Genomic DNA, 23,438 nt, shown 5'->3' with positions numbered 1-23,438 from the left:
TCGAAGATCCTTTGGTTCGCCGTTTTTTTGCTCACAAGGAGAGACTTTTTGTACGACGTGGTGTTTTGTTGTTGCGTTCCGATAATGATCAATCCCGAGTCGTAGTCCCACGTTCGTTACAGTCCTCTGTCTTAAAGCTTCTTCACCAAGGACATTGGGGTATAGTGCGTACGAAACAACTTGCTCGTCAGCACTGTACTTGGTTCGGAATCGATGCTGCGATTACAAATATGTGCTCCTCTTGCGTGGCGTGTGCCGAACAACAATCCGCACCGCCGCGGAAATTCTTTGCATGGCCGAAAGCCACTTCCCCTTGGCAACGCTTGCACATCGATTTTGCTGGTCCATTCTGGAATGCTCGATGGTTGGTTGTGGTCGATGCTTTCAGTAATTTTCCTTTTGTTGTCCGGATGTCTTCCACGACGTCTTCTGCCACAATCCAAGCCTTGTCTGCTATCTTTTGCATTGAGGGTCTTCCGCAGACTATTGTTTCCGACAATGGCCCACAATTCATGTCCGCAGAATTTCAGTCATTCTGCACGGCCAATGGTATTCAACATCTGACATCCGCGCCGTTTTCGCCTCAGTCAAACGGTGCCGCTGAACGATTGGTCCGGACTTTCAAGTCACAGATGTTGAAATTGAAAGAGTCGCATTCTCGGGAGGACGCTTTGTTACTCTTTTTGTCATCGTATCGCTCTCAGCCCCGCGATGGTCGCTCGCCGGCTGAATTGCTTCATGGTCGTTCTCATCGCACCCTGATGTCTTTGCTGCATCCGCCGCATCAGGTTCCTGTGCAGCGGCAGACTCCTGCTTTTGCTCCTGGCGACGTTGTCTATTATCGCAACTATCGCGGTTCACAGCGTTGGCTCGCAGGGCGCATTCTTCGCTGCCTCGGCCGCGCGATGTATTTGGTTTTGGGGGCCTCTGGTGCGGTGCGACGGCATCTCAATCAGCTGCGCCTCTGTCGTCGCCTGGGTTCTGCCGCTCCCCGTCTGCTTTCAGCGACGGAGCCGTCAGGTCAGCGCCCTGGGGACCCATCTACTGGCTCGCCTCATCCCCAGGTGTTACCGATGCTGCCTTCCATTTTGCCTCATGGCGTCGCGCCGCCGCCGCCGCAGCCGCCGCCGGCGCCGCCCGCAGCGGACGCTTCGCTGCAGCCGCCTGGCGCCTCCCTGGGTCACGCGCCGCCGCTCGCTTCCCGTGACCAGCCGTCCTCCGCCATGGACCTCTTGCCCGCTCCGGACCAGATGTCGTCTTCGCCCGTCGGGTGCTCCGACCACATGGAGGTCGACCCTTCGGCCCCTCTTGTCTCATTACGTGCGCATACACCTCATGTTGACGTGCACCCTGGACTAGGTTTGCAGGCGTTTCCTAGCTCCCCTCGGACCGAATGGCCGGGTGCGGGTGGCACAGCCTCGCCTGTTGTTCGGCTCCCCACCTCATCGCATACGTCAACATGGGGTCCTCCCCACGGCGGGCGGAAGCCTTATCTCACGACCGTTCGCCGATTTGCGGGGGAGGAATGTGGTGTCACCGCCAGACACCACACTTGCTAGGTGGTAACTTAAATCGGCCGCGGTCCTGTAGTACATGTCGGACCCGCGTGTCGCCACTGTGTAATCGCAAACCTAGCGCCACCACATGGCAGGTCACAAGACACGGACCAGACCTCGCCCGAGTTGTACGGAAGACATAGCTTGCGACCAGACGTACGAAGCTTTCCTCTCATTTGCCGAGAGACAGATAGAATAGCCTTCAGCTCAGTCCATAGCTACTACCTAGCAAGGCGCCATTTGTATCAGTGCTCATAGCTTACTACTATTCAAGAGATGTATTCCAACAAGAGAATAAAAGTTAAGTAACATCTACGTACTTTTCTTCTTATTCATTAATAAGTCTCATGTTCCAGAACTTCAAGCCCGTCTGCGTTAGTTTAGCGTGCACCTAGCTACCTCATTGTGTCTATGCTGTATGAGCAAGACACAACAACATCGCTATCCTCAGTGAAAGTGAAGAAGAATTACATCATCTGCTGAGTGGGAAGAACAGTCTGATTACTACAGAATATGGATTGAAAGTAACTCAAAGAAGGACGAAAGTGATGAGAAGTAGCAGAAATGAGTGCAACGAGAAACTTAACATCATAATTAGTGATCATGAAATAAAGGGAGTTAAGGAATTCTGCTACCTAGTGAGCATAATAACCCATGACGAACGGAGTAAGGAGGGCGTAAGAAGCAGACTTAGCACTGGCAAAAAGGCAATTCCTGATCAAGAGAAGTCTATTATTATCAAACGTAGTTCTTAATTTGAGGAAGAAATTTTTGACACTGTGCGTTTGAAGCACAGCATTGGGTAGCAATGACACTTGGACCGTAGGAAAACCGGAACAGAAAAGAAAATGTTTGTGAAATCTTATGGGACTTGACTGCTAAGGTCACCAGTCCCTAAGCCTATACACTACTTAACCTAAATTATCCTAAGGACAAACACACACACCCATGCCCGAGGGAGGACTCGAACCTCCGCCGGGACCAGCCGCACAGTCCATGACTGCAGCGCCAAAGGCCGCTCGGATAATCCCGTGCGGCAACAGAAAAGAATAGAAGCATTTGTGATATGTTACTACAGAAGAATGTTGAAAATTAGATGGACTGATAAGGTAAGGAATGAGGGGTTTTTCGCAGAATCGGAGAAAAATAGAATGTATGGAAAACACTGACAAGAAGAAGGGCCAAGATGATAGGACATCTGTTAAGACAACAGAGAATACCTTCCATGGTACTACAAAAGGTCTGTAGACAGAATTGGAATACATCCAGCAAATAACTGAGGACGGAGGTTGCAAATGCTACTCTGAGATGAAAAAGTTGGTACATGACAGGAATTCGTGATAGGCCGAAACAAACCAGTCAGAAGACTGATGACTAGAAAAAAAAGTGTGGATTCATTATGAACCGTTGTACTAGTGTACTAAAAATATTTCACAGTCCGCATGTCACAAAGTAGTCTTCCTAAAGAGGCAATATGTTTAAGGCACAGAATTCTTAAGTCGGCTGCTATATAACAGAGAGTGTAACCAAGTATTTGTTTGATTATTTAGATATTAGATTCCTAATGAACGTAGAGGACTGCGGCTAACATCAGCCACGGGATGCGGGATATCAGTTGCATTAGATTGTAGCCATATCATAGATGCTAACAGCTATAGAAAACTGATTCCACTTTCACGGGTCTGCATCCCTGCACTTTGGACTGGGGTTTCGGTACGTACAAGACTAGAAATACTAGAAACCGAAAGCTCCTAAATATCAGTCCTGAATAGGGTCGGAACAGTTAAAGGAAGACCAGATTTGTTTCTCACCCTCTGTCTATTTAGTTGACGTCACCACGTCTGGATTGTACGCGCCGGCCGCTGTGTTCGAGCGGTTCTAGGCTCTTCATTCCGGAAGCGCGCGGCTGCTACGGTCGCAGGTTCGAATCCTGCCTCGGGCATGGATGTGTGTGAAGTCCTTAGGTTAGTTAGGTTTAAGTAGTTCTACGTTCAGGGGACTGATGGCCTCAGATGTTAAGTCCCATAGTGCTTAGAGTCATTTGAACTATTTTGATTGTACGCTTTGTAGTGGTATTCGCCAAGCTTGAATGCAATCAGAATAGTCAGTAAAATCGAAAGACTAACCTGTGATTGTAGTAAATAGTTCTTAACAACCAATATCACTTATTTATACAAGTATTTGTTTTATTAGAGCTTAAATCTAAATGCGGCATCATCCATTGCTTCGTATGTTAAGATGCCAGTCCACGATCATCCCTTAATTTGTTTGGTGATTATAGACTCTCGTAATATCCCAATATACTTAAAATTACCAATAAATCTTATTTTTGGTTGCTGACTTTGTGCTTACAAAACAGTTACAGTACAGGAAAACTAGAAAACTGGTTTGGCAACGGAACCTACATCGTGGACAATAATCGATATGAAACATGGGCAAAAGGGTATTCGTTTATGAAATACTTCTCGACTTCTATTTTCAAGAAACTACCTTTTGTCACAATACTATATTTCCGTTTTCCATTGCTACCAACTGGTGACTTAACTTACGAAGCCGCCTAGATAATTTAGATAATTTGCTTCCACTTCATTCGTCTGGCACTATACAGCGAATGTCACAGTATTTCATTAGTGCCACAGAATAATTGCGGTCACAGATCATGCATGAGTTTTGACGATAAGGTAACGATGCCGCCGAATTCATCTACCGAGCCATATTTGCCCTGGAGATCAGTAAGAGTAACTGCGAACTGCAGCACTGAGAAAATCCTAATATCAGATCCCGTCGTGGTCTCAAAGCATTCACCTTGATATATCAGGTGCTCGTTTTTTTCCTATGGGAATTTCCCAGCCTAAATCTTAATTATTATGTAATTCCATATATTACGAAACCTGCTACTAGCGGATTAAACGGCACGTTTCTGATTCACAACCGCTCTGCACGATACATGTACCGAAGAAGCATTACGCAAATGCTTTAGATCACTTTCGACGGTATTATTGACGATCAACAGGGCGGAATTCGGATACGCGTATAACGTTCTTTTTAACTGCTAATCAAGCACCCAATAACAGCCCATCATGTGGAGTAAACACATTTTTTTTCCTTTGGAAACGACTCTAGGATATATATCGTATTACGTACCATGACACTACATTACGAAGCTGATACTTCCAATAAGGCCTTTGTTTACTGGGCTAACGTACTATTTGTAGGTGCCAGTATGAATAACACAGATGTCTCGTAAGTCTTGTATCAGGCGATACAGAGAGCACTTCGGTAAACACAGGGTATTTTCAAGAGAATGAAATGATGGTCTGAGAATGCTGAAGCATCCTTCTCTTGTCTTCAAATTGATCCCAGCACGTGACCCGAGACTAATGCTTTAACCGCATCAGGCAAGCACACACTCTCCTTCATTGCCACGTGAGGTCCGGAGACAGCAACTGGTAGAACAACAACACGGAATAACTCAAGGTCTGCACAAATCGAACGCTCATATTTCTTATCTGTATCACGGCAATTCTTTTTATCAATGTTGTAAATAAAAGTAAAGTATTGTAGCTAATGAGATGGTCAAAAACAATTTGACAAATCTTTACATTTCTCTTTCTGTATTCGAGACAATCATTTCACTTACTGCTAGAATTTCAAAAGTATGACAAGAATCTGAGATGTTTTCAAGATAATTTCTTACGGCGATATTTTTTGCAGTTTTCCTTTTCCCCGCATCAAACGACATTATATCCGTAACAAACCACCGTTGCCTCATCTTCTTCACATATTCATACACCTTCGTGCTTACTTCTGCCGCAATGTAGATATATGAGCACATATTCTGACACACTGCGTGTCATTCTCTTCACGTCTATCTCTTTGTTCTTGATAGGAAGTAATTAATATCTCAGGCCTGTAGACTACAAGCGCCTTAGTAAATGTGTGACGTATGTTCGTATAGCGTTCCTTTAATAATAAGTAATATTCGTTTACTACAGAAAAGGTGCTAAAAACTGAATTGAACAAAACTCTCTCTCCGTCCGAGCAGGCTTCGGAAATTCCAACGGTACCGACCGACCGCTATGTCATCCTCAGCAGATAAACAAAACTGGAGGGGCATGTGGTCAGCCGACAGTTCTGCCAGACGTTGTCAGTTTTCGTTCTTCTCAATTAAGTTGCTCGTCAGTCAGCCTCACAACAGCTGAGTGCACCTCGCATGGCAACAGCACTCATCAGACGCGGACGGTGACCTCTCCAAGTGCTAGTGAAGCCGGACAGGGCTTAACTTTGCTGATCTGACAGGAACCAGTGCTGAATTTAACAAGCGAAACGATAATAATCATACGACTAAAGGCGACCACTTACTCATCAAATCCGTAAATAAAAAGCTCCTGAAACGAACATTATCAGTACGGGAATGTAGTCATAATATTCAAAAAGGAGCAGTACATTGCTCGAAAGGTAGCACTTTTTTACTGAAAATGATGTTTACAAAATCCCCAAGGATTGACAACAGACTTCCATTCTATACTAAAACATGCTTTCGGATGTACGTATTTCCTCCTAGCAAACGTTGTGAAGAAACGATGCTGAATTATCAACCCAACTGCGTCTGAATTAAGATCACAGCTAAAAACACGTGAAGACCACCATCCAGTTCGTCCAATAATGAACTGCGGAAACAGCCCAGGCTGCTCGGCCAAAGACTTAAAAAAAAGGCACGTGTTTTTTTAGAACAATTATTCTGTGCTTAATAGTATGTCTCTGACCCACGAAATTAAGTAGAAACTCGTCACTGACTCTTCCCGATTTCCCTGGATATTAAGAATATATACTCCATTGTTCTGTTTTGAAGAAACGGTAGAGTTAGTCAGAAGAAATTTCTTTAAATACACTAAAATTTCAAGGCAAGAGACAATCTAATTCATTGAACTTTTACAGCTAATTACAAGATTTAAATTTTCACTTTTAATCATAGGTCTTATATTCATAACAACGGTTTAGCCATGGGGTCGAGCATTTCAGGACCTATGGCTGACATTTTTATCAACATGCCAGAAGATGAAATCTGACCACGCCATTACATGTAAAACAGCTTGTTACAAGCGTTACGTAGACTATAGTTTGTTGCTTGTTGACGGTTCTGAGGACGAGATAGAAGTAATAATAAAAATGCAAAACAACGACGCCCGTAGAAAAACTGAGTTTTCCGTGGAGCGCAAAACTGACAGCAGTTTTCGATTCCTCGATTTGAACATTAAAAGTCAGGGCCACGAACACGTATTTACCATTTACAGGAAACCGACTACAACTGATGCCGTTGTTCCTAAGTAATCATTTTATCTACCGGCTTATACAGAAGTGGTCTACCGTAGTTTAGTGGTTCAAATGGTTCAAATGGCTCTGAGCACTATGGGACTCAACTGCTGAGGTCATAAGTCCCCTAGAACTTAGAACTACTTAAACCTAACTAACCTAAGGACAACACACACATCCATGCCCGAGGCAGGATTCGAAACTGCGACCGTAGCGGTCGCGCGGTTCCAGACTGTAGCGCCAGAACCTCTCGGCCACCAGCGGCCGGCCGTAGTTTAGTGCACAGGGCAGTCAATATGCCAATTAGCAGGAAGGATAGGGAGACGGATCGAAACGTCTTTAAGAAGATAGCGGTTAACGACTGTTATAGACTAGGTTTGGTTAATAAATTGCTATGCGTATGTAATAAGAACAGAATTGATAAACTTAATGAAGAAAATACGAAAAGGGTCATTACGTTGTGTTATGGAAGTCTGGCGAAAGATCGCGAACATTTTTAAACAACAAGTATTGAAATAGGTTTCTAGACGAATAATCTAGCGAGGAATGAGGTGAAGCATGACATCGGTAAAAAGAGAAACAAATCGTACAGGTCAGGAATTTATAAAATTCAATGCACATCCCGTGATGCATAGTATATTCAACACACAGGAAGAACATTTTAGATCAGATACAGGAAACATGAAGACACATTCAGATTAACCGACTATGATCAATTAAGTGTTGCGAATAATGTATACGAAACAGACCACCCCCTTAACGGAACAGAAGAAGCCTTGTAAATCTTGGGCGTAAAAGAGAAAGGGAGGAAACTCGACCCGCTGGAAGAATTTGTGATCGTCATTCTCGAAAAGAAAGATTGCAATATTCTGAACGCGTAAGTGAAAGCCAACACGAGATTTCTTAATGGCTTTGTATAATCATTTTAAGCTCAGATACACAATTATAAATTTGCAATACCTCTTTGACGAAATAGCTAGGGGTTGACGATACCACACTTAGGAAATGGAGAGAAAAAGCTACCAATAGAACATCATCATGGTTGAGCCGGACTTGTCAGTTCACAACCCCGGACTTCCGTAGAAGGGTCAACTTGACACTCTTGTACCCCACAACACATCACCAGGACACATCCTGGTGCAATGTGCAGTGTCGACAATTTTAGTGTAAGAAGACGACCCATTTTATTGTAGAAGCGTCGCAGTGGTGTTGGCAGACTTTTTAGTGTTTTAACCTCATGAATTAACTTGTTACAGTCAGAAGACGAGAGCATTGTATCTTGAAACGTGTTGTTAAGCTGTATGCAGGGCAGAAATGGTTGAATGCTACCAATTATTGCTGTAAAAACATAACAATTGTTACCTCACATCCCTAATGGCTGCTTTAAACACACTATTTGAATTTTCATTTCATATCACTGAGCATGAAGTGTTGCGTCGGTCGAACATTCTCGTCATTTACTGAAGATTAAGTTCTAAGTATTTATATCCACAGTTCGTCGTGGTTTCCTGTTCCACATTTAGTTATGTCCTTGAACTTCTTCTCGAAACCTACTTTCAAACGCCTATTCCTAAGCATCCTTCACGGCGTTTTTCCAACTTCACTGCCAGTTACTCTTCCTCAGTAAAGCGTTAAATATAAAAGCAGAAATCATCAATTTAAAGGCATTGGTCCGAAATGTAAATCAGAACAGTATAGAGACTGTCATATAATGAATGCAGTGAGTTCGAAATTAACGTCTTTGTGCTGTCCTGGAGTTGTAATTAAACGGTTTGCGTACTCCAAGGCGGCATATATACTTTAATAAGTTTACAGTTCGTAAGTAGAAACAAATAGTAATTTCTCGTACCGAACCTTGTGCTATGAAACGTGGTTTCTCACCTTACAACAAAAGAATAACAGTAAACTGCAAAGTAGTAACAAATCTGTAATGATTATGTAATGCATATACTATGTACAAAAACGAACTGTATTACAGGCCACTGAAAATGCTTCAAAGAAGAAAAGAAGCGAAACGCTTATGATAAAATAAAAAGAACTATTCATTTAGTTGCATCAGACGAACCACATTCTAAGCATCGTGCTTTTGAGTATATGTGTCTTCGATACAGATGATGTCGCTAAATTTTTCGTCATAATCGTCAGGTTAAGTAATGTGTCATGAAAGAAATGAGATACAACTTTTTGTGTTCTCGAGAGGTATGGTAACGACCCCTAACTTGTAACGTCATCACAAAATAAAGTACATGTGCGACGAAACTGTTTTGTTCAGTTCAGTATAGCCTTTTGCACTCTCTCAATTAACTCATGGAAAGAGAGATATGGCATAGTTGTTTCATCTGAAGCGTTCCCAAGTGCAGAAGATTATCCTACGTATGACCTGTCTAAGTAAAACTGATTCGTAAACTTTTAGGCAGACAAACATGAACAGGCAACATCATATGTAAGCGAAATTTATGTAGACAAAAAGCGATTACTATTTGCAACAATTGTAATTTTAGATATCTACTCAATGCTTTATGAAAACGGCAATATCTTTGCTTAGTAAATCACACAAGGGAATACGTTAGTCTTGAGTCGTAATATTAACTTTCATTAATGTTGTTATTCTATAGTTTTAAAGAAAGGAGGGTGAAGAGTTACAGGGAATTTATTGACAGTGAGGGAGACAGTGACTTCACTGAATAACTTTTTTTGTGGGTAAAGATATTCAAAATCAGGCTTTTCTTCCTCTGAGAATTACTGGCAGTATTGATGTCATGTTTGTTCTATGATGTGGTATTAACAATAAGGATCTTGATGATCACCGTCGTGTTTTAAATAATTTGTCGGTTAATAATGTGATTGTCCACTTTGTGAATCTTCAGTAAACCGATATGGTTGATAGCATTTAGTCGGTCATTGCCAAGCACTAGGAAAAAATAGGCTAGATGTTTGTTCAGATATTACATTTTTACGTGTTCTAACAAGGAATTCCCTGTCTCAATGGTAGGGGATAATTAAAATTAGACGTACTTGTTATTACTGCAAAGAGCTTGGCTTCACAATAGATCCCATTAAACTTCCAAATAATGTAGATTTTCTGCATATCTGTCGGTATGCAAAACAACACATCTTTACAGGAAACAAGGGTTGACACAATCTGAAGATTACATACGAGTCTGAAGAACGAGAAACAAGACCAATATTAGTGCAAAAAAGCAAAACGTAGTTTAGTCTCGTTGACTAGCTATTCATTGCTGCTAATTTATAATTTTTTATTTCTCATATCTAGTATTAAGTCTTGTAGCCGGCTCGGAAGACAAATATGACCACTCATTACCTAAGGCATGCTATATAAACCAAAGATTATAGACGGAAAGTACGTTATTTATTTCTTCTTGGTTGATATTTACAGAAAGTGCCACGATCTCAATTTTTCTCTTACAAGGAATTGCCATCTTTGGCCACAGAACTGTGTACTCACAAAGTAATCTACATGAATTCTTAACAAAACGTTTGCAGAATCAGTCAACGATTTCAAAGATGGCCCTTAGATAAGGTTTAAGCCGATTATTCCCTCTATCTTCTCTTCGAAAAAAAGTGCGCAGAATGCAAACATCGTTGCGTCAGAACAGTAACTGGAAAAACCAGTGTGGCGACAATTGGGCTCTTTGGCTACCACAGTTGATTAGGAGGATCGTAACTGAGTAAAGAAGGACGGAGTAAAATTTCACTACCTTTTTATTACTAAATGAGACAGAGATACGGCTGAGTTATTTGTAACAAGTATGCAGCTTAGCAATGCAATGTAATTCAATGCAGCGAATAATAAACAACATCAAAAATGGCACATTCTCTTAACATGGGAACCATCCCGCAATTGTAGCTGAGCTATTTAGGAAAATTAGAAAAATTCTAAACGTGGATGACGACACAGAAGTTTTTATCTATCTCCAAACAAATGACAGTTCACTGTCTTAAACAGTGTGCCATATTGGTAAGCTATCTCGTTGCATAGAACGGAATTGCTGATGCTCTTGCGGAACATATAGCCTTGATATATCTAGGTCCTAGGCACAGAGGTGTTTGTGGTCAAACGAACTTCAGCCAGAAAGCCTGCTGGAGACGTTCTTGCACCAGCCTTGTCCGTTTACTCACGAGGAACCCCTTCAATGCGAGGTCGCAAGTTAAGTCTTTAGTAAGGCTTATTTGAAAGTCACGTGTTAACAGTTATGACAGAAGAAATATTAGCTGCCAATGGCTCACTATGTGATCACAGACTAACGAGGTGAACCAAGTAGTACTCCAGAAAGTCGATCAGCGATTTTTTCTGTGGAGTTGCGTTAGTTTCCAGAGGACATAATGACTCATTGGAGGACTTGGCAAATAGGATTATGAAATTGATCTATGAATTATCGAAGAATGACGAGATGAACCAGTTGGTACTGCAGAATGTCGATCAGCGAGCACTCGAAACTTTTCTGAGGGGTTTGGCAACACCGATGTCTAGGAGGGTGTGTATGAGGGAGCCTATAAAGCTCCATGCTGGGCTTAGGTTAGCGCTGCAATACCAGAACAGTGATAGAGAGACAGGAGTGAGGGACCGAAAGCATGTTTTTGCATCGAATATAAAGCTTTTTAACTGTAGACAAACACGCCATTTCCAGAGACAGAGCTTTCGGGCATAAAGGAATGATGGAATTAATAACGGTGGCCTGAATTTATTGTTAATGGTAGCAGGAGTGTTGCAGGTCACCGACCATGATATAAGGGTGGTAATAGAGGTGATCCAGGAGCAAGGAAGAGTCCATTAAACTTAGGAGGGAACCCCTTCTCCGCTGAAGAAACTCCCAGCAAAAATAAATGCAGTAAGAACGAATGGAGATGTGGAATGTGTGACTGATGGCAGAGGATATAAAGTTGGACACAGGGGCATATGTTTCAGTGGCCTTAAGAAAGTTAGTGGAAAGGAGACGTTGGAACCCACCACGTTATAAATTTTCTTGTGGTAGGAGGCACCAGGTTTGAACAATGTGTAGAGGTTGTGCCTAATGTAAGTGAGGGGCGCTAGGGTTGGACTTCCTGCATCAACATAACTGACCGTCAGTTAAGTGTAGTAGAACTTAGTGAGAAGACATTCGGGCTAGGGAAAACTGTTATCAGTATTGATTAGCCGCAAGGAATGTATGATGTACAAAACAATTCAGTTACACTGTGAGCAATTACATTAAGGTTTGATTCGCATGTTTGTGTGTCGAGAGGCACCAAAAAATCGCTATGAGTGAATGTGGGACCTGAATTACCAGTTCGTATGATGTGTAATAAAACCGCCGGAGGTTAGTGAAATATTCGATGCGGCATGTTATTTAATGAAACCCAGCATTGTACGTGCACAAGAGAGGGACAGAGGGAAATGTGGATAATTTTGACGACACAAAGAAGCTAAATTGTTTAAGATAATGTTATTGGTTGAACTGGAGAGTCTGGATGAGTAAAATTTCCACACAAGGGGCGTTGGCTATATCAAGGCAAAGGATGCAGCTGGAACTGAATTTCGTGTGATATTGCAGCTTTTAAAGGGCACGGATAGGACACAAAAAGAGGATCTGTTGCTAGAATTTCAGGATCTGTTTTTTTCTGCAAGAGCCGTTGCCTGCTATGCCAGTAACACAACACATAATTCCGATAGAAATTGTGGTTTATAGCACAATGTCTAAATTCTGATGAAGTAACTCTTAGAAATGTTGAAACCTGGTCAATAAGACTAAAAAAAGTGTGACCGAGGGCTCATTTGTTTCATTTTTAATATTTCCTTAATCAGGCTTTCGACCATTCTTTTGTAAGTTTAAAAAGAAATTTCTTGGTTGAAAACATTCTTTATTAATATGTTTTAATTATAGTTGTCCTTCAGACGCGTAGTGTAGGCCTTCAGCCGCTAATTGTTTTCAATTGCATGGTTTTTTTTAAGGACAAAAATTTTTACCTTCTATTTTTAATTGCTTTTGATTTCTAAGCCAGGCCTACAGCTGTTCTAGTTTTTGGCGTGGTTTTGGGCCTTCGACCCAGAAAGCATCTCAAGTTCTTTAATTAAGCCTTCAGCCGTATTGTTTGGTTGTGATCTTCTAAAGCAATGTGTAAATGAGTGGTTCTTCGAAAAATAAAGTTGTGTGTTTGATTGTGCAACTCGCAGTAACTGTTTACGGCCCCATCCACAATCATAACCTTATCCTGTGCGCTCTCTGAGTAGCTACCAACCTGGTTTCATTATGTGTCCCACGTATCACTTATCAGCTACTGTGACGGGAGTTACTCTACTAAATGTGACATAGCCACAGCTGTGCTGGCCAGACGAACCTCTAGTGATTTCATCCAAACAAAACCTTACCTTCCTTAACAAACGTTGCCTGGACTATTCCGTCAGCCGAATAATAGCAGCCTGAGAGGGGTGGATTAATCCCTAGTGCCCTCGCGCCTCTAATGTCATGTATTTGAAACGGCAAAACATGTGGAAGGCCGACCCAGCGCTCTTCAAAGTTCCTTTAGACTGGATACACCAAGCGGGAGATTGTTGTTGTTGTGGTCTTCAGTCCTGAGACTGGTTTGATGCAGCTCTCCATGCTACTCTATCCTGTGCAAGCTTCTTCATCTCCCAGTACCTACTGCAACCTACATCCTTGTGAATCTGCTTAGTGTATTCATCTCTTGGTCTCCCTCTACGATTTTTACCCTCCACGCTGCCCTCCAATGCTAAATTTGTGATCCCTTGATGCCTCAAAACATGTCCTACCAACCGATCCCTTCTTCTAGTCAAGTTGTGCCACAAACTTCTCCCCAATCCTACTCAATACCTCCTCATTAGTTACGTGATCTACCCACCTTATCTTCAGCATTCTTCTGTAGCACCACATTTCGAAAGCTTCTATTCTCTTCTTGTCCAAACTGGTTATCGTCCATGTTTCACTTCCATACATGGCTACACTCCATACAAATACTTTCAGAAACGACTTCCTGACACTTAAATCTATACTCGATGTTAACAAATTTCTCTTCTTCAGAAACGATTTCCTTGCCATTGCCAGTCTACATTTTATATCCTCTCTACTTCGACCATCATCAGTTATTTTACTCCCTAAATAGCAAAACTCCTTTACTACTTTAAGTGTCTCATTTCCTAATCTAAACCCCTCAGCATCACCCGATTAAATTTGACTACATTCCATTATCCTCGTTTTGCTTTTGTTGTTGTTCATCTTATATCCTCCTTTCAAGACACTGTCCATTCCGTTCAACTGCTCTTCCAAGTCCTTTGCTGTCTCTGACAGAATTACAATGTCATCGGCGAACCTCAAAGTTTTTACTTCTTCTCCATGAATTTTAATACCTACCCCGAATTTTTCTTTTGTTTCCTTTACTGCTTGCTCAATATACAGATTGAATAACATCGGGGAGAGGCTACAACCCTGTCTCACTCCTTTCCCAACCACTGCTTCCCTTTCATGCCCCTCGACTCTTATAACTGCCATCTGGTTTCTGTACAAATTGTAAATAGCCTTTCGCTCCCTGTATTTTACCCCTGCCACCTTCAGAATTTGAAAGAGAGTATTCCAGTTAACGTTGTCAAAAGCTTTCTCTAAGTCTACAAATGCTAGAAACGTAGGTTTGCCTTTTCTTAATCTTTCTCCTAAGATAAGTCGTAAGGTTAGTATTGCCTCACGTGATCCAACATTTCTACGGAATCCAAACTGATCTTCCCCGAGATCCGCTTCTACCAGTTTTTCCATTCGTCTGTAAAGAATTCGCGTTAGTATTTTGCAGCTGTGACTTATTAAACTGATAGTTCGGTAATTTTCACATCTGTCAACACCTGCTTTCTTTGGTATTGGAATTATTATATTCTTCTTGAAGTCTGTGGGTATTTCGCCTGTCTCATACATCTTGCTCACCACATGGTAGAGTTTTGTCATGACTGGCTCTCCCACGGCCATCAGTAGTTCTAATGGAATGTTGTCTACTCCCAGGGCCTTGTTTCGACTCAGGTCTTTCAGTGCTCTGTCAAACTCTTCACGCAGTATCTTATCTCCCATTTCATCTTCATCTACATCCTCTTCCATTTCCATAATATTGTCGTCAAGTACATCGCCCTTGTATAAACCCTCTATATACTCCTTCCACCTTTCTGCCTTCCCTTCTTTGCTTAGAACTGGGTTGCCATCTGAGCTCTTGATATTCATACAAGTGATTCTCTTCTCTCCAAAGGTCTCTTTAATTTTCCTGTAGGCAGTATCTATCTTGCCCCTAGTGAGACAAGCCTCTACATCCTTACATTTGTCCTCTAGCCATCCCTGCTTAGCCATTTTGCACTTTCTGTCGATCTCATTTTTGAGACGTTTGTATTCCCTTTTGCCTGCTTCATTTACTGCATTTTTATATTTTCTCCTTTCATCAATTAAATTCAATATTTCTTCTGTTACCCAAGGATTTCTATTAGCCCTCGTCTTTTTACCTACTTGATCCTCTGCTGCCTTCACTACTTCATCCCTCAGAGCTACCCATTCTTCTTCTACGGTATTTCTTTCCTCCATTCCTGTCAATTGTTCCCTTATGCTCTCCCTGAAACTCTCTACAACCTCTGGTTCTTTCAGTTTATCCAGGTCCCATCTCCTTAAATTCCCACCTTTTTGTAGCTTCTTCAGTTTCAATCTGCAGTTCATAACCAATAGATTGTGGTCAGAATCCATATCTGCCCCTGGAAATGTCTTACAATTTAAAACCTGGTTCCTAAATCTCTGTCTTACCATTATATAATCTATCTGATACCTATTAGTATCTCCAGGATTCTTCCAGGTATACAACCTTCTTTTATGATTCTTGAACCAAGTGTTAGCTATGATTAAGTTATGCTCTGTGCAAAATTCTACAATGCGGCTTCCTCTTTCATTTCTTCCCCCCAATCCATATTCACCTACTATGTTTCCTTCTCTCCCTTTTCCTACTGACGAATTCCAGTCACCCATGACTATTAAATTTTCGTCTCCCTTCACTACCTGAATAATTTCTTTTATCTCATCATACATTTCATCAATTTCATCATCATCCGCAGAGCTAGTTGGCATATAAACTTGTACTACTGTAGTAGACATGGGCTTTGTGTCTATCTTGGCCACAATAATGCGTTCACTATGCTGTTTGTAGTAGCTAACCCGCACTCCTATTCTTTTATTCATTATTAAACCTACTCCTGCATTACCCCTATTTGATTTTGTATTTATAATCCTGTAATCACCTGACCAAAAGTCTTGTTCCTCCTGCCACCGAACTTCACTAATTCCCACTATATCTAACTTTAACCTATCCATTTCCCTTTTTAAATTTTCTAACCTACCTGCCCGATTAAGGGATCTGACATTCCACGCTCCGATCCGTAGAATGCCAGTTTTCTTTCTCCTGATAACGACGTCCTCTTGAGTAGTCCCCGCCAGGAGATCCGAATGGGGGACTATTTTACCTCCGGAATATTTTACCCAAGAGGACGCCATCATCATTTAATCATACAGTAAAGCTGCATGTCCTCGGGAAAAATTACGGCTGTAGTTTCCCCTTGCTTTCAGCCGTTCGCAGTACCAGCACAGCAAGGCCGTTTTGGTTAATGTTACAAGGCCAGATCAGTCAATCATCCAGACTGTTGCCCCTGCAACTACTGAAAAGGCTGCTGCCCCTCTTCAGGAACCACATGTTTGTCTGGCGTCTCAACAGATACCCCTCCGTTGTGGTTGCACCTACGGTACGGCCATCTGTATCGCTGAGGCACGCAAGCCTCCCCACCAACGGCAAGGTCCATGGTTCATGGGGGAAGAAGCGGGAGATAAGAGATAGATTTATAGTTTTTTAACATAGTAATTAGCGGAGTAGTTAAGAATAGCTGATTTAATGTTGGGTACTAGTTTTACAGATGAAGTGAAGAATTAATTAGAACAAAGAACTTGGCAGGCAGTCCCAAGAGACCAGGTCTTCTGTGTAAGGAAAGGGAGTGTAAAGTAGCCACCCAGATTTTGATCAAAATATTATTATTCTTTAACAGAAGTAAGGATAAGCAGCATAAAGACACCATAGAGCGTTGCATTAAGAGCCGTGGATTGGCAGCCGCCACTGTGGTGGAAGTTGGTTCACAGTAACACACCTGTCAATGAACTGCACACTGCTGGTAGCTGAGCTCAGCAGTAAACAGTACAGTAGCGCCGATGCAAGGAAAGCCAGTTTTATCACACCACGGCAAGTCTCTTGTTATGGCAACGTGATTAAGTGCCGGGTATTACTGAAACAAATGGGCACTGGAGGCATAGAAATAAGTCTGGATTTTAAGGCAGGAATCACTCATCGTCGCCTAAAGCCAGCAGTACCAACACGACGCCAGAACAGTTCTTAGTAGGAGGGTTGAATGGGCTCTGCCAGTCGCGGCCATGTGTTCGAGACCATGCTGCACCTGCCAGCAGCACTAAGTCCTTCATAGGGCTTGAAGTCTCAGCCCTGCCAATATTCCGACCGCTATGACGACTCCGAAGCAAAGTTTCTCGGCTCCACAACACCATCCCCTGCCAACCTCTCTCTGAGGGTAGCAAGTTGTATCCCATGAGGAGCAGTCTCCTCACGCCAACACTGCAACTACGTGTGGAGCTGAGAGGCCGCTTACCAAGTTTGAGGACATCGCAGCATAACACAATTGTCTCTGATGTCAATAGCCGTAGCCTACAGAGGCTGCCAGCCTCAGATGCGCGAGGCACCGGCTCGGCAACAGTACCAGATGGAAGTCGCTGCCTGTACAACAGATCCAGCCAGGGTCAACGAAAATAGGCGTGCCTACCACACTACGCCATGTATCAAGATCAATTAAGCTCTTTTTACCTGTTAATAATGTATGCCCTGTGCCCCATGGCCTGTCATTACCACTCACTCACCCCCACAGTACGCCTGACACACTACATCTTGCAGCTTCTGCCAGTGGAACAGGATGTGTATCTCCATAAAGCGTTTATGCTTACTAAATCGAACTGTAATGAAATGAGTTACCCTCCTTTCGATCTGCTTTCATTTCCTCTATGAGTTCTGTCTAACACCTTTCCCAGAATGATGATCAGTGTTCAAGTGCTGGTAGAACGAGAGATTTGCATGCTACCTCATTTGCAAATGGACTAGTAGACTGCTCTTCTTGAGGATTTTTCCAATAAATCTGTCTGGTACCTTCCTTACTTGCAATTAATTTTATGAGCGTATTCCAATCTATATAGCTGTGTACCCATATCCTTGAGTATGTGAATGATGTGACAGCTGCTTATGAGTGATTGGAAATATTGTCTACAATATTGTGTATTCGTACAATACACAATGTGATTGCACCAATAGCTGAGCCACTGCAGGTCTTCCTGCATTTCCCTACAATTTTCTAGCTTTGTAACGTTTCTTTGTGACTTATATAACAGCAATGTCCACTAAAAGTTTCGTGCAATTTCCGACGTTACAGCCTAGGTCAATTATGTCTGTTGGGAAAAGTACTGATCCCGTAACATTCTCTTGGGGTATGTCCTAGATTTTTTTTACTCTAGAAGATTTCTCTCAGTTGACAATGAATTGCTGAATTCTGCTCGTTTGTAACTCTTCAGTCCAAGTATACAGCAAATCTATGATATTCCGTACACTCGCATTTAGTTTATAAGCAGACAGTGTGTAACTCTATTGAATTCCTTCTGGAAATCAAGAAACATGACATCAACCCAAGTGCCGGTATTTACAGCTTTCTGGGCCTCGTGGACGAACAGAGCGAGATAGGTGTCACACGATAATTGTTTGAGGTATGCGTGTTGCTTCATGCAGAAAAGATTTAGTGATTTGCAGAAATACCATAATACACGAACAAAAACAGGTTCCAAAATTCTACCATATACTAACGTTAGCGATATAGTCTGAGGTGCTAATATTTATGGGATACCTGCTAATATCATGTCGGACCTCTTTTGTTTGGTGTAGTGCAGTAACTCGACGTGACATGGACTCAACAAGTCATTGGAAGTCCCCTACAGAAGTACTGAGCAATGTGGTCTCTATGGCTGTCCACAATTGCGAAATTATGACCGGCATTGGATTTCCTGCACGTACTGGCCTCTTGAATATGTCCCATGTATGTTCGATGGGATTCATGTCAAGTGATCTGGATGGTCAAATCATTCACTCCAATTGCCCAGAATGAGTGGGACAGTGCACAAATGGTTTAATTCATGTTTCATTGGAAGAATCCAGGAGGTTGAAGTTAACAGTACAGATAGCCTGCAAAATTGAGCAGAGTCGTCTAACTGGGGAGGTATCAAGAATGGTGTCGCACAGGGTGCAGTCTTAGATCCCTTATTGTTCTTAATACATATTAGAGACTTACCACGTGAAATTCATGAAGACTGAAAGCTACTTATTTTTTCTGATGAAGTATAGAAATCATACCCGTTGTTGTTGTTGTTGTGGTCTTCAGTCCTGAGACTGGTTTGATGCAGCTCTCCATGCTACTCTATCCTGTGCAAGCTTCTTCATCTCCCAGTACCTACTGCAACCTACATCCTTGTGAATCTGCTTAGTGTATTCATCTCTTGGTCTCCCTCTACGATTTTTACCCTCCACGCTGCCCTCCAATGCTAAATTTGTGATCCCTTGATGCCTCAAAACATGTCCCACCAACCGATCCCTTCACCTAGTCAAGTTGTGCCACAAACTTCTCTTCTCCCCAATCCTATTCAATACCTCCTCATTAGTTACGTGATCTACCCACCTTATCTTCAGCATTCTTCTGTAGCACCACATTTCGAAAGCTTGTATTCTCTTCTTGTTCAAACTGTTTATCGTCCATGTTTCACTTCCATACATGGCTACACTCCATACAAATACTTTCAGAAACGACTTCCTGACACCCAGCAAACAAGAATTAGCTGAGGAAATTGTAAACCACGTATTTCAGAAAATTATTAAGTCGTTCTCTGCAAATGGACTCTCACAAAATTTTGAGAAAACACAGTATATACAGTTCTGTACAGTAAATGGAATAACAACATTGCGAAATATAGACTCTGAACAGAAGTCTGTTGTTAAGGCAGAATATTCAAAATGTCTGGGTGTGTGCTTTGATGAAATTGAATTGAAAGAAACACATTGATGGCGTGCTGAAATGTTTAGGATCAGCGACTTAACCTATTAGGGTTATTGCAAATTTTGGTGTCAAACATATAAGTAAATTAGTCTACTATGCCTATTTTCATTCACTGCTTTCGTATGGCATATTTTGGCGTAATTCATCAGTAAGGAAAAAAGTATTCATTGCACAAAAGCGTTTAATCAGAACAAAAGGCGGAGCCTATCCAAGACCACCTGTCAGACATTTACAGAAGGAACTCGGGATATTCGCAGTACCTTCGGAATACATGTATTCACTTATGAAATTTGTTATTAATAAACAATCCCAATTCAAAAATAATAGCAAAATGCATAGCTACAGCACTAGAAGGAACGATGATCTTCACTTTTCTGTGTTACGTCTGACTTTGGTGCAGAAAGGAGTAAATTATGCAGCCACAAAAATTTTTGGTCATTTACTAAATAGTATTGAAAGTCTGACAGATTGCCAACCACAATTTAAAAGAATTTCTGAATTACAACTCCTTCTACTCAATAGAAGAATTTTTAGATATGAAGTAGTGACGGTAAAAAAAAGGATAGGGTTGTATCGTATAAAGAAAACTTATGCTACACTGACACGTTCCACATCATTACGAAATGTATTTATGATCTGTGCAACAAGTATTAATGTGCTGCAATGTAGTGTAATCTTCTTCAAATCAATCACGATCAACTGTGCCCGGTGACACGGAGCACTGTCATCCATAAACATTGCATCGTTGTTTGGGAACATGAATTCCATTAATGGATGCACATGGTTTCCAGACAGCCGAACATAACCATTTTCCGTCAACGACCGGTTCATTTGGACCAGAGAACCCAGTCCGTTCCATGTGGACACAATCCATACCATTATGGAGCCACCACCATTTTGCACACTCCCCTGTTGGCAACTGGGGTCCATTGCTCTGTGGGGTCTGCACCACAGTCGAATCCTACCATCAGCTGCTACCAACTGAAATCGGGACTCATCTGACGAGGTCACGGTTTTCCACTCGTTTAGGGTACAACCGATATGGTCAGGAGCGCAGGAGAGGCGTTGCAGGTGATGTCGTGCTTTAGCAAAGTCACGCGCGTCAGTCGCGTGCTGCCACAGCCCATTAACGCCAAATTTCGCTGCACTATCCTAACTATTACGTTCCTCGTACGTCTCACACTGATTTCTGCGGGTATTTCGCGTACGGTTGCCTACCTGTTAGCACTGAGAACTCTCCGCAAACGCCGCTGCTCTCGGTCGTCACGTGACGGCTGTCGGCCACTGCCTGGTGATCTCGGTGCACACGTCACACAGTGGATCTCGGAATACAGAATTCCCTAACTATTTTTCCAAATGGAATGTCCCGTGTTTCTAGCTCCAGTTAGTATTCTGCGTTCAAAGTCTGTTAATTCCGATAGTGCGGCCATAATCACGACGGAACCCTTTCACATGATTTACCTGAATACAAATGACAGTTCCACCAATGCGTTGCCATTTTATACCTTGCGTACGCAATACTACCACTAACATAAGCGCATATTGCTATCCCATGACTTCCGTTACCACAGTGTAGTCCTATAGTTTTGTAAGTCTGTTCGATGACCTTCCTAGTAAACGGGAATGTCCTGCCTCTTCTTCCTGTCACTAGGAACGCTTTCTTCCTCCAGTGACCTACGCTACACTGCTGCTACAAGAACAAGATTTTTTTCACGAGACATATTTCTGCGTTTCGTCGTCGATAACAGATAATCATACAGTCTGTCGGACATTGTTTTGACTGGGTTGCTTCGGGATCAGATTATTGTACTTATATACTGTTTAGCTCGTTTTGTCCTTCTCTGCCGGCCGCGGTGGTCTAGCGGTTCTAGGCGCTCAGTCCGGAGCCGCGCGACTGCTACGGTCGCAGGTTCGAATCCTGCCTCGGGCATGGATGTGTGTGATGTTCTTAGGTTAGTTAGGTTTAAGTAGTTCTAAGTTCTAGGGGACTGATGACCATAGATGTTAAGTCCCATAGTGCTCAGAGCCATTTGAACCATTTTGTCCTTCTCTGTCATTTCTGAAAGTTTGCTTTTGTATCACGAAACAATTTTTATTCGACGATAACATTCAACTACGAGGGTCACTCCAAAAGAAATGCACACTATTTTTGTAAAAATACAGTTTTCATTCTGCATTTGTGAAAGTTTTACGGTGTGTAGATACATCCTTCCCGCTTGTTTTCAAACTGAGTTCGCCCTGTTCCCGTGAGTGGCGCCGTCACAGCATGTCTTCAAGATGGCTGCTACACTTGACGTTCGTCAGAAGAACGTGCTCTCATAGAATTCCTGTGCTATGGAAACGAGACAGTGAGAAATATCCACAAGAGGTTGAAAAAGGTGTATGGACATGCTGCTGTCGATCGCAGTACAGTTAGTCGGTGGGCAAGCAGGTTACGTGATGAAAGCGGGCACAGCAATATTGAGGATTGTCCTCGCAGCGGCAGGCCTCGTACTGCACACGCTCCAGATAATGTGCAGATAGTTAACGAATTGGTGACTGCTGCAGAATACTGAAAGTGTTTGTGCTAGGTGGGTTCCCAGGATGTTAACAGTAGCTCACAAAGAAAAAAGAACGGTATGCAGCGAACTTTTGGAACAGTACGAGAATGGTAGAGATGAATTTCTTGGAAGAATTGTGACAGGTGATGAAACATGGCTCCATCATTTTTCACCAGAGATGAAGAGGCAATCAGTGGAGTGGCATCTTGCAAATTCACCCAAGAAAAAAAAAATTCAAAACCACACCTTCTGCTGGAAAAGTTATGGCTATGGTGTTTTTCGATTCCGAAGCACTCTTGCTTGTGGACATCATGCCAAGTGGAACCACCATAAGTTCTGATGTATATGTGACGACACTGAAGAAACTTCAAGCTCGACTGAGTCGTGTTCGACCACATCGGCAAAAGCAGGATGTTTTGCTGTTGCACGACAATGCACGGCCACATGTCAGTCAAAAAACCATGGAAGCGCTAACAAAACTCTGATGGACAACACTGAAACACCCGCCTTACAGGCCTGACCTAGCGCCATGTGACTATCATCTCTTAGGGAAACTAAAAGATTCCCTACGTGGAACAAGGTTTGAAGATGATAACTCCCTTGTGCACGTTGACAAACAGTGGCTCCAACGGGTTGGTCCAGGATTTTACCGTGCGGGTATACAGGCGCTGGTTCCAAGGTGGCGTAAGACAGTTGAGAGGGATGGAAGTTATGTGGAGGATGTATCTGCACACTGTAAAACTTTCAAACATGTAGAATAAAAGATGGATTTAAAAAAAATAGTGTGCATTTATTTTGGAGTGACTTTTCCATCTTCTTTTATACCATGCATAGAATGTATCATAACCAAACGCAATGTTTCAGATC

This window comes from Schistocerca nitens, chromosome 1 (assembly GCF_023898315.1).
Source record: "Schistocerca nitens isolate TAMUIC-IGC-003100 chromosome 1, iqSchNite1.1, whole genome shotgun sequence".
Taxonomy (NCBI): domain Eukaryota; kingdom Metazoa; phylum Arthropoda; class Insecta; order Orthoptera; family Acrididae; genus Schistocerca; species Schistocerca nitens.
This window is presented reverse-complemented; position numbering follows the sequence as displayed.